Source organism: Saccopteryx leptura, chromosome 11, assembly GCF_036850995.1.
Source record: "Saccopteryx leptura isolate mSacLep1 chromosome 11, mSacLep1_pri_phased_curated, whole genome shotgun sequence".
Taxonomy (NCBI): Eukaryota; Metazoa; Chordata; class Mammalia; order Chiroptera; family Emballonuridae; genus Saccopteryx; species Saccopteryx leptura.
Window position 1 is genome coordinate 49,597,706 of NC_089513.1, and position 18,432 is coordinate 49,616,137.

Here is an 18,432-nt window from a genome sequence, read left to right on the forward strand (position 1 = left end):
GTCAAGGAATAATCCAACTAATATCTTCACATCTAAAGCACTACAGAAATAGCAATTTAAATTGAAAATTAGATTTAATAGTATTTCAGAAGAATATATAAAACAATCCTCTTCATGAATGTATTTCAATAATCTGTTTTTTTCTAATAGATGACTCTACAGCAGGATATGGTAGACTAAGAAAAACAATAGCTCGGGAGCCAGGCAGGCCTGAGGCCGAATCCAAAATGATTGTTAACCTTGGACTAGTTCCTGAATTTCTTAAGATACTTGTTTTCAAAACTGGAAAGTAGGGAGAAAATGTCTTTGTTACTAAGTTTTGAAAAAATAAATATAATGTATTCAAATCTCCTTAAGGTGTTTAACTATCATGGCTAGCATTACCACCTCAGGCAGAGTAGTTACCAGTCCTGTTGTAAAGGTTACTAACAGAGAAGTACTTTTAAATGCACTTTTAAAATATCACTTTAGCAAGTTAGCAAAACAGTAAGCTCCAAACTTCATTCCCTCACTAAGACACCAACTTAACAACATACTGTCTAAAAACCCTTTAAGAGAACTCCAGAAATCACTTAAAAAGTCACTGTATCCCAAGAAAGTGCAAGCCCAAGACCAGCCACATTGAAATGGATAAGAAAAGCATTTCACCTATAAGAGCCCTTCTCCCAAGCCAGCATAAAAACAATCTTAAAGAAATGGAGACTTGCCTGACCTGTGGTGGCGCAGTGGATAAAGCGTCAACCTGGAAATGCTGAGGTCGCCGGTTCGAAACCCTGGGCTTGCCTGGTCAAGGCACATATGGAAGTTGATGCTTCCAGCTCCTCCCCCCCCTTCTTTCTCTCTGTCTCTCCTCTCTCTCTCTCTGTCTCTCCCTCTCCTCTCTAAAAAATGAATAAATAAATTTTAAAAAAAAGAAAAAAAAGAAATGGAGACCTAAGAATTATGAGACAAAAATCAAAATAACCATCTTAAAGAAGCTCAATGAACTTCTAGAGAAAATAAACAACTAAGTAAAGTCAGGATAAATGATGCATGAACAAAATGAATATATAAAAAGAAAGATAGATACTATTAAAAAACTGAAATTCAGAAGTTGAAAAATATGACAATTAAAATACTCACTAGGAGAGTTCAACAATAGACTTCATCAAATAGAAGAAAGAATCTGTGAACAAATGACTTATTAAGTTATCAAGAAATTATCAAGGCAGATAAACAAAAAAAAAGAATGAAGAAAAGTGAAAAAAAAATTAAGAGACCAATGTGACACCATCAAATGGACCAATATAAACATAAGTTCGAGAGAAGAAGAGGAAGAGATAGAAGCAGAGAGTGCCTTAAGAAATAATTACTAGTGAATAAGGCAAAGCCTCAGAACCACCACCAGGTCCTGTCTCAGACCATGACTCCCATCATGCCATCACCCTCATGGAAGTGTAGGTGGAGACCATCTATCTTGGAGATGGGCACACTTTCCTAAAGTGTAGCCAGATCTGCTTGCTGCACTACACGGGGATATTTGAAGATGAAAAGAAATATGATTCTTCTGGGTACAGAAACAAGCCCTTTAAGTTTATGCTAGGCAAGCAAGATGTGATAGGCTGGGAAGAATGGGTTGCCCAAATGAGTGTGCATCAGAGAGCCAAAGTATTTCCAGACTATGCCTATAGTGCCACTGGGCACCCAAGCATTATCCCACCAAATGCCACTGTTGTCTTTGACGTGGAGCTTCTAAAACTGGAATGACAGGAATGGCTTACTTCCTGTTTTTGAGTGTGCTATGGAAGGATCTGGCACCCCTAACATGTACACGCAAATGGTTCAGAGCTTTTTCTGATGTTCCACTACACTCCTTGTGTAAACATCTATCCCAACTGAATGTGTTGTGTCACACATCTTTGCTCTTCCTCTTTCTCATTGTATGTGTGTTGATCTAAACTACATGCCATAAACTTCAAGTGACTCTTTTTATTTTGTCTTGTGGTAAAGGTTCAGTTTCAGTCCTTTGGATATAAGTTTCCAATTAAGGATTCATCAGATATTAACAGCACAAATAACAGGTTAACTTTTAGATTGAGAATTGTTATGGAGGATATACAAGAATATTTATTATTTTATTTTTTTGAATGAAATTTTTGTCTATTATATATTTAACATTCTTGCTGCTGTGCTGCAAAATCATAGAAGATTTGAAGCACTGTTGAGGGCCTAATTGGCTCCAAGTAAAGAAATGTCTTTGGGTTGAATTAAGAGTGTTACCCAAAACTGAAGGGGTAGTGCGAAGGGAAGAACCCTTAACTCCACTACCCCATCACGCTCTCCCCTTAAATCTTCTGCTTTTTATTTATTTTTATTGAATTTATTGGGGTGACAGTGGTCAACAAAATTATACAGGTTACAGGTGCACAATTCTACAACACATCATCTGTATACTGTATTGTGTGTGTGTGTGTGTGTGTGTGTGTGTGTGTGTGTGTGTGTGTGTGTATATATATATATATATATATATATATATATATATATATATATATATATATATATTCACCAACCCAAGTCAAGTCTCCACGTATCACCATCTCTCCCCCCTATATATCCTTCTACCTCCCCCAGGCAATCATCTCACTTTTGTTCATGTCCATTAGATTTGTTTATCTTTCTCTTTATTTCCTTTTTTAGCTTAATCCTCTCACCCACCCATACACAGACCTTCTCAAAAGTTGTCAGCCTGCTCTCTGTGAGTCTGTCTTATTTTGCTTGTTAGCTCATTCTGTTCATTAAATCCCACATATGAATAAAATCATATACTTGTCTTTTATTTTTATTTTTTTGTATTTTTCTGAAGTTGGAAATGGGGAGGCAGTCAGACAGACTCCCACATGCGCCCGACCGGGATCCACCCGGAATGCCCACCAGGGGGCGATGCTCTGCCCACCTGGGGTGTCGCTCTGCCGCAACCAGAGGCATTCTAGCGCCTGAGGCAGAGGCCACAGAGCCATCCTCAGCACCTGGGCCAACTTTTCTCCAATGGAGCCTTGGCTGCGGGAGGAGAAGAGAGAGACAGAGAGGAAGGAGAGGGGGAGGGGTGGAGAAGCAGATGGGTGCTTCTCCTGTGTGCCCTGGCTGGGAATCGAACCCGGGACTCCCACACGCCAGGCCAATGCTCTACCACTGAGCCAACTGGCCAGGGCCCGATACTTGTAATTTAAAAGTAAATTATTTTCACTGTGATGTTGGACACTACAGGTTTCTGTCCTGGGCCAGCAGCGACCTCTGAAGCCTTCTTAGTGGCTTGGCTTTTCCCCCCCCTTCCTATGTTTTCTTCCTAATAGATATTCAAGACTGTTTTATTTATAATCTCATAGCTATCCAGGCTTCACTTTCTAAATTTTAAGAACTTCAATCAAAACTTTAAATTGAAAGTACAGTTTGTATATACTTACAATCTAATGGAAGCCCAGCCATTATGACAAATCTTTGAGTGTTGTCTTAAGAAAATGATGCTAGTTATCACAGCTTCAGCATCTTCTGATATTTTATTCTCAGCTCACCTTTCTGATCTCAAAGTTTCCTGGATTGTCCTTCCACCCTCTCTGTTCTTTGTTGTTCTGTGTAGTGATTAAGTGAGAATTTTTTTTTTTTTAGTGAGAGAGAGAGACAGAAAGAGAGACAGAGAGAGGCAAAGACAGACAGGAAGGGAGAGAGATGAGAAGCCTTCACTTGTAGTTGTAGCACTTTAATTGTTCATTGATTGCTTTCTTATTTGTACCGTGACTAAGGGGTTCCAGCAGAGCCAGTGACCACTTGCTCAAGCCAGTGACTTTGGGCTCAAGCTAATGACCTTGGGCTTTAAGTCAGCAACTTTGCGCTTCAAGCCAGTGACCTTTGGGTTCAAGCCAGCAGCCACGGGGTCATGTCTATGACCCCCCGTTCAAGCCAGCAACTCCACGTTCAAGCTGGTAAGTCCATGTCAAACTAATGAGCCCATGCTTGAGCCAGCAAACTCAGGGTTTCAAACCTGGGTCCTCAGTGTCCCAGGCCAATTCTCTATCCACTGCACCATTGCCTGGTAAAGCTAGGTGGGAAAAATTATTACTGACTATCTCCATTTACCACCCTTGCACTGTAGTATCAAGTTTTATTATTACAATAAAAGTACTTTACACTGGTTTTAAAATCAAAAGAAATATTTACCAACTATCTCCCAAATTTTAGGAAAGAAATAAACAACCAAATTCTATAAACTCAGAAGATTCCAGCTAGAATGAACCCAAAGAGGCTGACACTGAGACAGTTATTATCAAATTCTCAAAGGTCAATGATACAAAGAAAAATTATGAAAAAAGAGAAAAGCAGCTTATCATGTACAGGGCATTCCCATAAGATTATCAATGGGTTTCTCATCAGAAATACAACAGGTCATAGGAAATGAAATGATATATTCAAAGTGCTAAAAATATAATAATGCCAACCAAGAATATTGTATCTGACAAAACTATCTATCAAAGTCTAGAAGAGATAAAGATCTTCCCAGATAAACAAAAGTTGAGAGATCTCATCACCACTACACCTGTCTTACAATACTAAAGTGAGTCTTTAGAATTATAATGCAAGAATGCTAGATGAAAAAAATGAAAATATAAAGCTCTCTGATAAAGGTAACTATGTAGACCAATACAGAATCCTGTAATTCTATAATGGTAGTGTGTAAATCTATTTTAATTCTTATATAGAACTTAAGACATAAAAGCATAAAAATAACTGTAACTATAAAATTATAAAATATTTTGTGTCAAATTCATAAAATGTTCTTTATGGCCAAGGTCCATAAGTTTAGTATCTATGTCTTATTTTATGTAATTTATTGTTTCAGGTCTTATATTTAGGTCTCTAATCCATTTTGAATTAATTTTGGTACAAGGGGACAAACTGTAGTCGAGTTTTATTCTTTTGCATGTGGCTTTCTAGTTTTCCAAGCACCATTTATTGAAGAGGCTTTCTTTTCTCCATTGTTGGCCCCTTTATCAAAAATTATTTGACCATATACATGTGGTTTTATTTCTGGGCTTTCTATTCTGTTCCATTGGTCTGAATGTCTATTTTTCTGCCAATACCATGCTGTTTTGATTATCATGGCTTCTATAATATAAATTGAAGTCAGGTATTGTAATGCCCCAGCTTCTTTCTTTTTCCTTAGGATTATTTTGGATATTCGGGGTGTTTTATAGTTCCATATAAACCTGATAATTTTTTGTTGCATTTCTTTAAAAAATGACATTGGAATTTTGATGGCAATTGCATTAAATTTGTATATCACTTGGGTGATATGGTCATTTTGACTATATTCATTCTTTTTATCCAAGAACAAGAAATAATTTTCCATTTCATTATATCTTTTTTAATTTCCCTTAACAATGCTTTGTAGTTTTCATTATATAGGCCCTTTACATTCTTTGTTATGTTTATTCCTAGGTATTTTTTGTTGTTGTTGCAACCATAAAATGGATTATTTTTTTTAGTTTATTTTCTGATGTTTCATTGTGGCATATAAGAAAGCAATAGACTTCTGTATATTAATTTTGTATCCTGTGACCTTATTGTATTGGTTTATTATTTCTAAAAGTCTTTTTGTGGAGTCTTTGGGGTTTTTGATATACAGGATCATATCATCTGCAAAAAGTGCAGCCTTTACTTTTTCTTTCCCAATCTGAATGCCTTTTATTTCTTTCTCTTGTCTTATTGCTCTGGCTAGAACTTCCAGCACTATATTAAATAAGAGTGAAGAGAATGGGAAACCTTGTCTTGTTCCTGATTTTAGAGGAAATTCTTCAGTTTTTTGCCATTTAATATGATGTTACCTGATGGTTTTTCATAAATGGCCTTTATTATGTTGAGATATTTTCCTTCTCTACCCATTTTGTTGAGTGTTTTAAACATAAAATGATATTGTATTTTATGAAATGCCTTTTCTGCATCTATTGATAAGATCATATGGTTTCTGTTCTTTGTTTTGTTGATATGGTGTATTATGTTAACTATTTTACATATGTTGAACCATCTTTGTGATTCTGGGATGAGTCCTACTTGATCATGAAGCAAGAGAAGTGAAGGCAAAGATAAATGAATGGGACTACATCAGACTAAGAAGCTTTTGCACAGCAAAAATAACCTGACAACAGAACAAACAGACAGCCAACTATATGGGAGATTATATTTTCAAACAACAGCACAGATAAGGGTCTAATATCCAAAATATATAAAGAACTCACAGTACTCAACAACAAACAAACAAACAATTCAATAAAAAAATGGGAGGAGAACATGAACAGACACTTCTCCCAGGAAGAAATACAAATGGCCAATAGATATATGAAAAGATGATCATTTTCACTAGCTATTAGAGAAATGCAAATCAAAACTATAGTGAGATACCACCTCATACCTGTTAGACAAGCTATTATCAGCAAGACAGGTAATAACAAGTGCTGGGGAGGCTGTGGAAAAAAAGGAACCCTCATTCACTATTGGTGGGAATGTGTAGTATAACCATTATGGAAGAAAATATGGTGGTTCCTCAAAAAATTAAAAATAGAACTACCATATGACCCAGCAATTCCTCTACTGGGAATATACCCCCATAACTCAAAAACACTAGTACGTAAAGACACATGCAGCCCCATGTTCATTGCAGCGTTGTTCACAGTGGCCAAGACATGGAAACAATCAAAAAGCCCTTCAATAGATGATTGGATAAGAAGATGTTTTATACACACACACACACACACACACACACACACACACACACACACACACTATGGAATACTACTCAGCCATAAGAAATGATGACATAGTGTCATTTACGACAACATGGATGGATCTTGATAACATTATACTGAGTAAAATAAGTAAATCAGAAAAAACTAAGAACTGTATGATTCCATACATAGGTGGAACACAAAAATGAGACTTAAGGACATGGACAAGAGTGTGGTGATTACCAGGGAGAGAGAAAGAGAGGAGAGGGAGGAAGTGGGGAAGGGAAGAACAATAATGAAACCAAATAAATGGTGATGAAGGACAATTTGACTTTGGGTGAGGGGTATACAACATAATCAAATGTCAAAATAATCTGGAGATTTTTTTTCTGAATCTATGCACTCTAATTGATTGATGTCACCCTGTTAAAATTGTCTAAAAAAATTTAACAAAAAATTTTTTGTGATATTGATAACATAAAAGAGGGAGAAGGACAGTTTTTCTATGCAATTAAAGTTAAGTTGTTATGAGTTTAAAAGAGATTGTTATATTTTCATAATCTCCATGGTAGCCACATAGAAAATATCTGTAGAAGATACACCAAAGAAAGTGAAGATTTAAGGTATGCCACCACAAAAATTCAATAAAAGAAGACAGTAAGAGAGTAAAAGAGAACTCAAAAAAGACACATGCACATGAGTTCACTGTAGTATTATTCATAAACGTCAAGACATGGAAGTAACATAAATGTCTTTCATTGGATGAATGGATGAATTACATGTGATACATACATATAATGCGATAGCATTCAGTGTTAAAAAGAAAGAAATCTGGCCCTGGCCGGTTGGCTCAGCGGTAGAGCGTCGGCCTGGCATGTGGGGGACCCGGGTTCGATTCCCGGCCAGGGCACATAGGAGAAGTGCCCATCTGCTTCTCCACCCCCCCTCCTTCCTCTCTGTCTCCCTCTTCCCCTCCCGCAGCCAGGGCTCCATTGGAGCAAAGATGGCCCGAGCACTGGGGATGGCTCCTTGGCCTCTGCCCCAGGCGCTAGAGTGGCTCTGGTCGCGGCAGAGCGACACCCCGGAGGGGCAGAGCATCGCCCCCTGGTGGGCAGAGCATTGCCCCTGGTGGGCGTGCCAGGTGGATCCCGGTTGGGCGCATGCGGGAGTCTGACTGTCTCTCCCCGTTTCCAGCTTCAGAAAAATACAAAAAAAAAAAAAAAAAAAAAAAAAAAAGAAAGAAATCCTGTCATATACTACAATGTGGATAAACATCGAGGATATTAGGCTAAGTGAAGTAAGCCAGTCACAAAAACACTGCATAATCCTACTTATATGACTATCTAATGTAGTCACACTCTTAGAAACAGACAGTATGAAAGTATTGTAATTGTCAGGGTCTTGGGGTAGGAATAAAAGGGAAGTTTTAGTAAGTATAGTTGCAGTTTAGCAAGATAAAAAAGTTTTAGAGCTATGTTGCACAATAATGTGGGTATAGTAAACACTACTGAACATTTAAAAATGACCAAGATGATAAATTTTATGTAGTAAAAATCTAACTACAACTAATTTTAATAAGCCAATTCTTCAGTTATTTCAAAAACAAAGAAATAAGCAGATAAGCCAAAAAGTTTTTGTTTTTTTTTGTATTTTTCTGAAGCTGGAAACGGGGAGAGACAGTCAGACAGACTCCCGCATGCGCCCAACTGGGATCCACCCGGCATGCCCACCCGGGGCGGCGCTCTGCCCACCAGGGGGCGTCGCTCTGCCGCTACCAGAGCCACTCTAGCGCCTGGGGCAGAGGCCAAGGAGCCATCCCCAGCGCCCGGGCCATCTTTGCTCCAATGGAGCCTTGGCTGCAGGAGGGGAAGAGAGAGACAGAGATGAAGGAGGGGGGTTGGAGAAGCAAATGGGTGCTTCTCCTATGTGCCCTGGCCGGGAATCGAACCCGGGTCCCCCGCACGCCAGGCCGACGCTCTACCGCTGAGCCAACCGCCAGGGCCCAAAAAGTTTTTTAATAGGCTTATTGCAACCAGAAACTGTCAATTACTTTAAAGTGGAACCAGCCTTAATATTTTATCAGAACAAAGCAGAGAAGGGACTTCAGTTTTATTCTACAACCTCTTCTCACTCCCTATATCTTTTCCTAGAAAAGCTATTATTGTGGTACCAATATGAAAATTTTAATATCTCTCTTAAGTTTCCTGTATTGTCTTTAAGAATTAAAGTTAATTTAAATAGGGTCCCTTTTCAATTGCCATCCAACTTTATGTTTGCAGGATAACAACAGTGAACTAAGATGACTATTATATCAGAAACATGTTAAATAGTTATTTAAATGATTCTTTAAATTTCCCCTAAAGCATGAATGATTGTGCTTGATCTGAAGTGTGTTTTAATCCTGAATAAAGTAGAATATGAAAAACAACGTAATGATAAAAAGGGGGGAGGGGAGGGGCACAAAGAAAACCAGATAGAAGGTGACGGAAGTCAATTTGACTTTGGGTGAGGGGTATGCAACATAATCAAATGTCAAAATAATCTGGAGATGTTTTCTCTGAACATATGTACCCTGATTTATCAATGTCACTGCATTAAAACTAATAATAAAAAATGTAAAAATAAATTAATTAATTAAAAATAAAAAGGGTTAGAATATCAGCTGTGTGGTGTCCTTGTTGTCACGGGCATTGGGAGCTGAGCTGTTGCGTTAACATTTATCTAAGAGTTTTATGGGTTTACAGTGAGTTGTCTTGTTTCTTTAGAATTGAGAGTGTTGGTGCATATAGAGGACATTTGAGTGTTTTCTTAGTTAGAAAGAACATTAGGAAGAGCCAGGTAGAGGAGTGGAGATGGTTAGCAACATCACAGGAATTGCCTATGGCATCTGTCTCACTTCCCTCATTGGTGGGAGTACAGGAAGGCTTTCTTTTCTTTTCTTTTTTTGTCACAATATTAATAACTTAACATCAAAAGAAACTTGTAGTTACATTTCTGGTAGGTGAGAATGTTATCTACTTTGATAGTCTCATTTCTCAAGCCTTGGGGCTTATAATCAGGACCTAAATTAACTTTTATTATTATATATTATGAAAACAATGAAAGCATAATGTGAAATTAATAGCTAAGTTGCTCTGTAAGTCTTCATTCCAGAAGTCTGACATGGGTTTGGTGGTGTCAGTTGAAGATAAAGGTTATTATTTCTACTAACACCTTCCCTGAGTCAAATGCTACTGAATTGCTAAATTACAGCTATTTTCACAGCATCACTGCTGAGCCTTCTAACAGAATCATCTCATAAACAGTAATTTTGTGTTGGTGTTGATTGTCAAACCAATTTAAGATAGCTAGAATAGTTTGATGGGTATATTTGAACGATTCAGTGAAACTCATGCCTTCCCTGCAAAATAATTTTGAACACTGACTCAGCACCAAAGGAAAATTACCAAAAACACATGAGGTGAGATATATAATTGCCAAATAACAGACTTTATTAATTCACTTGGCAAATATTTCCTGAGTGCCCTCTGTGCTTGATGCCCTGGCAATATTAGAACTGTAAACATAAGAGAAATTAAAGACATAATCCCTACCCTCAGGTAGTACAGTGTCCAGTGGAGGAATTAGGAAGTTGTATTTTTCTTTTTAAGTGTGAGAAGCACCATAGCAGAATGTCATATGGGGAAAAAAAACACAAAAAACTCTGTCTGGTGGGATCAGGGATGGTTTCTGAATACACAGTGATTTCAGGTGAATTTTAACGACCCATAGTTTAAATAGATTCCTTTCTTCTTTTCCATTCAGTGGAAATGGTGATTAAGTGGTCTCCCAGCCACTTAAACCTGTAAAGTAAATACTATTATGTTCCTCTTTGACAAATGGAGAAACTAAGACTTGGAGAAGGAAAGTAACTTGCCCAGAGTCACCAAGCTAGTAAGAGCTAGAGCTCAGATGAGGTTTCAGACAAGCCAATCCTCTGACCTTGCTTCCTCACAGCCTGTGCATGGCTGTTCATTCTGATGGGTAAGGTAGGATGGACAGTGCAGGCTGATGAAGCAGTGTGTACAGATTTCCAATTGCCTAAACTTACAGTGCATCTAACAGAGTGCTGGCAGCAGAAGCCAGCCAAAGCCTGGGCTTGGTACTGAGGGCCACATATGCCCTATCCAGGAGCTGGACTTGTCCTTCTTTTTCCTAACTTCTATGTGTCACCTCTCAGAACTTAAGGATAGAGCCACTTGACCTCCATCTGGAGTTTGGTACAGGGTTCATCTTGACGTTTGGTAGAAGGGATCAATAAAGGGAAATCTTGAGGCCCCAATTCTGAGATATATCACATTATCCCTGCTTAGCTCTGCCCCTAATATGGGCTCTTATTCTGTTCCTAAAATTTAAGCCTCCCCATGTGCCCTGTTTCTGGAAACATATCCTCATGTATTCTCTGTTCCAGCAATTCAGACTAAGAAATGTATCCATGATTCTGCTCTCCCACAGCACTAGCCTATGCCATGCCCCAGGTCTGCCAGGGGGGCTCTATTCTGCCAAAATAAATTTCTTCATACTCATCCCATTTCAAGTCAGAATCATTTAACCTAAGCAACAATCATCCACTTTTAATTATGACACAGACAGGAAAACCCATATTAAAGAGAGAACATTATGAATTTGTAGTGTTAAGTCTGGAATACCATGACACCTAAACAAATCGATAGTGATAATATAGGCAGGATGTAAAAAATAATAATCACAAACACTATCCACCTGTATTAAAGTCAAGAACAATTAATGCAAAATTATCATGATAAAAGTCAGAAAAAACTTACCTATTGCAAAGGAGTCTTATTAAATAGAAAGGGGCAAGAAAGAACTTTTGGGGTAATGAAAATGCTCCTTATCTCATCTTGATCTTGTTGGTAGTTATACTTAAAATTTGACCATTGTATTGCATATAATATAATATAATATAATATAATATAATATAATATAATATAATATAATACCTGAATTTTTTAAATTCAGAAATAAAAGAGGACAAAGTTTTAGAATTAATTTATTGTATCTGTTCCTGGTTTTCAAATATGTTTAACCTTAATCACTCAAGACAGATAAGTGTTTGTATTGAAATTTTTTCTTCTACAAAGGTAGATATTCCACTCTCCACCATCAAATTCTACTCATTTTACTTAGAGATAAACAGAATTATTTAGTTAGACTCAAGGAAGACAAAATTTTCAAAACATTTTCTTCTGTGACTTAAAAAAATAAAGCATGCCTAGTAAAAAAAAAGGCAACAGTTAAGGGCAAATTAAATTCACCTAAAATTTTTGTAATTAACATTGATTTCATTAACCTGGCTACACTGAGGTGATTTATGTAATTTCTTATTTATTTATTTTAATTATAGTTGACATACAATATTATATTCATTTCAGGTGTACAATCAAGTGATTGTTTCTTTGTTTTTGAGAAAGGTAATGAGAGAGAGAGAAAGAGAGAGAGAGAGAGAGAGAGAGAGAGAGAAACATCAAGCTGCTCCTTTATGTACCCTGACTAGGGAATAGAAGCGGAAACCTCCATGCTCTGGGGCAATGCTCCAACCAACCAAGCAACCCAGCCAGTGCTTAACTTTTATTTTTAGAAAGACAGAGAGAGAATAGGAGAGAGAGGGGACGGGGAAGGAAAGCCATTTGTTGTTCTCTTAGTAGTGCATTTTTTGGTTGCTTCCATGTGTGCCCTGACCAGGTATCGAACCCGCAACCTTGTTGTTTTGGGAGGATGCTGTCAACTAACTGAGCTAACCAGTCTAGCCCAAGTGATTTAACATATATACCTTATGAAGTAATCACCACACTGTCTAGTAACATCTTCGACTGTACAAAGTTACCATGATATTACTAATTATATTCCCTATGCTGTACATTACATCCCTGTGACCTTTTCTATAAATGGAAGTTTGTACTTCTTAATTCCCTTTATCTTTTATGCCCTATACCCTATCCTCTCCCCTCTGGAAACCATCACTTCGCATTTTTTATCTGTGAGTCTATTTCTGATTTGTTTTGTTCATTTGTGATTTTTAAAACTATTTTATATTTTTATTAATTAATTAATTAATTTTAATTTATTGTGTTAACGTGGATTCAAGTGTCCCACTCAGTATAACTCCCTCAACCCCACCCCTTTGTCCCCTTTACCCCCTCTTTGCCCACCTCCACCAAACTCGCTCTCCCCTTCCCTTTGGGATATGTTGTCCTGTTATCTATATCTCTATGTTATGTAAATATAATTTCACTAATTTCTTCACCTACTCTGACCCCATCTCCTTGTCCCCCTTCCCTCTGACTGCTGTCTCTCTGGTCCCTGTGACCCCTCCTCTGCCTCTATTCTGTTCCTCAGTTCATTTAGTTCATTAGATTCCACATTTAAGTGAGATCATATGATATTTTTCTTCCTCTGCCTGGCTTATTTCACTTAGCATAATAATCTCCAGGTCCATCCATGCTGTCACAAAAGGTAAGATTTCCTTATTTTTCATGGCTGCATAGTATTCCACTGCTTTTTAATCCACTTGTCCACTGATGGACACTTGGGCTGTTTCCAGATCTTGGCTATTATACACAATGCTGCAATAAACATGATGATGCATCTCTTCTTTTGAATCAGTGACTTAGTATTCTTAGGATATATTCCTAAAAGTGGGATAGCTGGGTCAAAAGGCAGTTCCATTTTTTTTTTTTTTTGAGGAAACTCCATATTGTTTCCACAGTGGCTGCACATGTCTACATTCCCACCAGCAGTGCAGAAGGCCTCCCTTTTCTCCACATCCTTGCCAGCATTTATTGTGTGTTGATTTGTTAATGAGCACCATTCAGATAGGTGTGAGGTGCTATCTCATTGTGGTTTTAATTTGCATTTCTCTGATGATTAATGATGTTGAACATTTTTTCATAGCCTGTTGGCTATCTATATGCCCTCTTTAGAGATGTATCTATTCATTTCTTTTGCCTATTTCTTTTTTTTTCTTTTGCCTATTTCTTAATTAAATTGTTTATCTTCCTGGTGTTGAGTTTTAAAAGTTCTTTGTAAATTTTGGTTATTAACCCCTTATTAAACATATTGGTGAGTATGTTCTCCCATTGTGTGGGTTGTTTTTTTATTTTGTTAATGGTGTCTTTTGCTGTGCAAAAGCTTTTTAGTTTGATATGGTCCCATTTGTTCATCCTGTCCTTTATGTCACTTGCCCATGGAGATAAATCGACAAAAATATTGCTATGAGAGATATCGGAGAGTTTACTGCCTATGTTTTCTTCCAAGATGTTTAGAGTTTTATGACTTATATTTAAGTCTTTTATCCACTTTGAGTTTATTTTTGTGAATGGTGTAAGTTGGTGGTCTAGTTATATTTTTTTGCATGTACCTGTCGAAGTTTCCCAACACCACTTATTAAAGAGACTGTTTTACTCCACTGTATGCTCTTACCTCCTTTCTCATATATCAATTGACCAGAAAGGTGTGGTTTTATTTCTGGGTTCTCTGTTCTGTTCCGTTGATCTGTATGCCTGTTCTTATGTCAGTACCAAGCTGTTTTGATTACTATGGGCTTGTAGTATAACTTAATATCAGGAAATTTGATACCTCCCACTTTTTTCTTCATTTTCAAGATTGCTGAGTCTATCCATGTTCTTTTTTGGTTCCATATAAATTTTTGGAATATCTGTTCTATATCTTTGAAGTATACCATTGGTATTTTAATAGGAATTGCACTGAATCTATAGATTACTTTGGGTAATATAGGCATTTTAATGATATTCATTCTTTCTATCCATGAATATGGTATGTGCTTCCACTTGTTTTTATCTTCCTTGATTTCTTTTATCAATGTTTTATAATTTTTTTAGTACAATTCTTTTAACTCCTTGGTTAAATATACTCCTAGGTACTTTATTTTTTTGTTGTTGCAGTAGTGAAAGAGATTGTTTTCTTAATTTCTCTTTCAGTTTATTATTTGTGTATAAAAATGCCACTGATATCTAAATATTAATTTTATATCCTGCCACTTTGCCAAATTCATTTTTCAGGTTTAGTAGTTTTTTGACTGAGACATTAGGATTTTCTATATACAGTGGTACCTTGATATATGAATTTAATTCATTCTGTAACCAAGCTCGTAAGTCAGTTAACTCATATATCAAACTGCTGATACTGGACCTGTGCGCCAACACACCAACTAGCGGCAGCTTTCCAAATCATGACTTGTATCTCAGAATTTCATTCGGATCTTGAACAAAAATACAGATCAAGTTGCAGCTCGTATCTTAAAAAAATAAAAAAATTTAAAAAATTGTATGTTGGTCTGTTTGTACCTCAAGCTACCACTGTACAATATCACATCATCAGCAAATAATGATCATTTTACTTCCTTTCCAATTTGGATGCCTTTTACTTTTTTCTTCCCATCTGATTGCTGTGTCTAGAACTTCCAAAACTACATTGAATAAGAGCAGTGAAAGGGGGCACCCCTGTCTTATTCTTGATCTTAAGAGGATTGCTTTTAATTTTTTTCCGTCGAGTATGATGTTCTCTGTCAGTTTGTTAGATTGCCTGTTCATTTGTTTTGTTTTTTAGATTCTATACAAAAGAGAAATCACATTTTGTCTGATTTATTTCACTTAACATAATACCATCTAGTAGATCCATCCATGTTGTCACAAATGGCAAGATTTTATTCTTTTTATAGCTGAATAATATTCATATATATACACATTTTTATTCAATTATCTGTCAATGGGTACCTAGGTGTTTTTTATATCTTGGAAACTATAAATAATGCTGCAGTGAACAGAGGGGTGCACAAATCTTTTCAAATAAGTGGCTTTGTTTTCTCTGAATAAAAAGTGCTGGTCACATAGAAATTTTATTCTTTTATTTTTTGAGGTACCTTCAAACTGTTTTTCATAGAGGTGCACCAATTTACAATCCCAACAACAGTGCATAAGGATTTTTTCTTTTCTCCACATCCTCACCAACACTTGTTCTTTGTTCTCTTTTCGATAAAAGCCATTCTGATATGTGTGAGATAATATCTCATTGTGGTTTTGATTTGCATCTCCCATGTGATTAGTGATGTTGAACATATTTTTTTATGTGTCTGCTGGCCATCTGTATATCCCTCTGGAGAAATATATATTCAGGTTCTCTGCCCATTTTCAAATTGGACTGATTTATTTGTTTGGGGTTTCTTTATGTTGAGTTCTTTAAGTTCTTTACGTATATTAAATGTTAACTTTATCATAAAATTATTTGGAAATAATATATTTTGTTATGCAAAAGCCCTTTAGTTTTATATAGTCTCATTTTAAACATTTTACTTTTGTTTCCTTAGCCTAAGAAGATATTTTAAAAATATTTCTAAGAAAGATGTCAATGAGTTTACTGTTTATATTTTCTTCTGGGTGTTTTATAGTTTTGGGTCTTCTTTATATTTTTAAGTTTTTATTGAATTTATTTGTGTGGCATTGGTTAATAAAATTATACAGGTTTTGATGCACAATTCTACAATACATCATCTGTTTATTGAATTGTGTGTTCTCCAACTCAAGTCAAGACTCCCTCCATCACCATCTATCCCCCCAACCTCCTTCACCAACCCTCACCCCCTTTATCTCCTGCAATTTCCACACTGTTGTCTGTGTTTATAAGTTTTTCTTTGCTTTGATTAATCCCTTCACCTTTTTCACCCACCCCCCAAACCATCCCCTCTAACAGCTATCAGTCTGTTCTTTGTATCTATGATTATGGTTTCAGGTCTTACATTTAAATCTTTGACCCATTTTGAGAGAGAGAGAGAGAGAGTGTGTGTGTGTGTGTGTGTATTGTAAGAAAGTGATCTAGTTTCTTTTTTTTTTTTTTTTGCATGTATCTGCCCAGTTTTTCCAATACCTTGTATTGAAGAGACTTTTTCTCAATGTATATTCTTGCATTTTTGTTATAAATTGATTATATAAGCATGGGTTTATTTCTGCACTCTCTATTCTGTTCAATTGATCAGTATCTGTTTTGTACTAGTACTATATTGCTTTGATTACTATAGAAGGCAGTTTACTTTTGCTTGGCAGTCTATAGCTAAGCATTGTTGGGTAAGAGACTATTTTTGAAATAAAGTTACAACACTGTTATGGCCTCTTTATGTTCTTTTAATTTTTCCCTCATTATGCTGTTGTCTTCTTCCTCAGGCTTGAAACATTGCTCATTCCTTATTTTGAAAATTAAATATTGCATTTTAACCTTTAAAATATAAATTGTTTTAAGAATTTCTATAAGTCAGTAAGGCAATTACAGTTAGTTAATTATATTAATTATCATACAACTGCCATATAGAATCACTCTTTGAGGCATAAAATCAATGAATTAAATATATTTCTGGTTGCCATTTCAAAATGACTTAGGGATTAAATCATGTTACACTAAAGTGGAGACAATGCATTATTTAATAGTGTCTCAACTGAATTCTGATTGCCTGCATAAACAACTCATCAATCTTACCATCTAGGGACACAGAGAGTATAATTCCCTATCACTTGACACAAAATAAATATTAAAATGCCTTCTGTAAATTCTTGCTTTTCAAGTAGATATATTAAACAATTGAAAATTGAAATGGAGTTTTCAGTTATTCTCAAAATTGGATTTTGTCACAAGATGACAAGTTATATTTAGAGTATAAAAAAAACTATTGGCTGGGTTGATAAAAATTGTTCCAGCAATTACAAAATTTAATTTTTAAGGGATTAGTATTTCCCTTTCCATCTTTCTCAGAAAAACAAGTAAGATTCAGTCTTAAATTAAAATTTTGGTATGGAATATATTTTGTTAAATTAGTAAACAAATTTAATCATAGAAATTCTATTTCAACATGTTTTATAAATTTGGGATGTTAAGTAACTTGTCAAATAAACTAATCTGTAAGTCTAAGTTATAGAGTTTGAATAGCATGCTGTCTTTTACAGAAACTCTTCTACAAATCTGCCACATTTTAATACAAGATCATTTTGACCTTGTAACAACACAGCGTTTATGACATCTCTATTCCAATGAAACACTTGTTAGACTATGGTAATTATTTGTTATTGTGCCTCCACAATTGAATAATTGGCTCCTCAAAGAAAGGGATAATGCCTTTCATATGTTTGTATCCCTAAGGCCTACAGGCCTATTATCTAAAGGATTCCCAACATATATCTGATGGAATAAATGGATTAATTATTCTTACCACCTCTATTGTGATAACCAATTCTATCCAAATAAATTATCACTACATTCTTCCCTTTTCCCACAATGTCTCTAACTATGGTTTTCTTTTGCAATTATATTCCATAATATTTTTGGGCTCTGGAATTTATTTTTAATTAATTCTGCTTTAAGTTCCATATTAGTACCATAAAGTCTCTTGTTTCATTAACTTATATTGTATCTTTCTGAAGTGGCCTCATATTGAAATCATCATGTCCAATTGTTTCCACAAATTATTAGAATCTGAGATCTAAAGATCTTAGCCATCCTCTAGGTCCACCACCCCATTTTCCAAGAAAGGAAACTGAGAGTCACAGAAAATAAGCTATTTGCCTTAAGTCATATAGTATTTTCTCTCAGTTCTGTTTTTTTTAGTTGATATTATACTCCA

The 18,432-nt window shown here is 36.0% G+C and overlaps 1 pseudogene; it reads left to right on the forward strand.

The window, feature by feature from the left end:
• Positions 1 to 1,428: 1,428 nt before the first annotated feature.
• LOC136383331 (peptidyl-prolyl cis-trans isomerase FKBP1A pseudogene) lies at positions 1,429 to 1,746 on the forward strand (annotated as a pseudogene).
• The last annotated feature ends 16,686 nt before the right edge of the window (positions 1,747 to 18,432 follow it).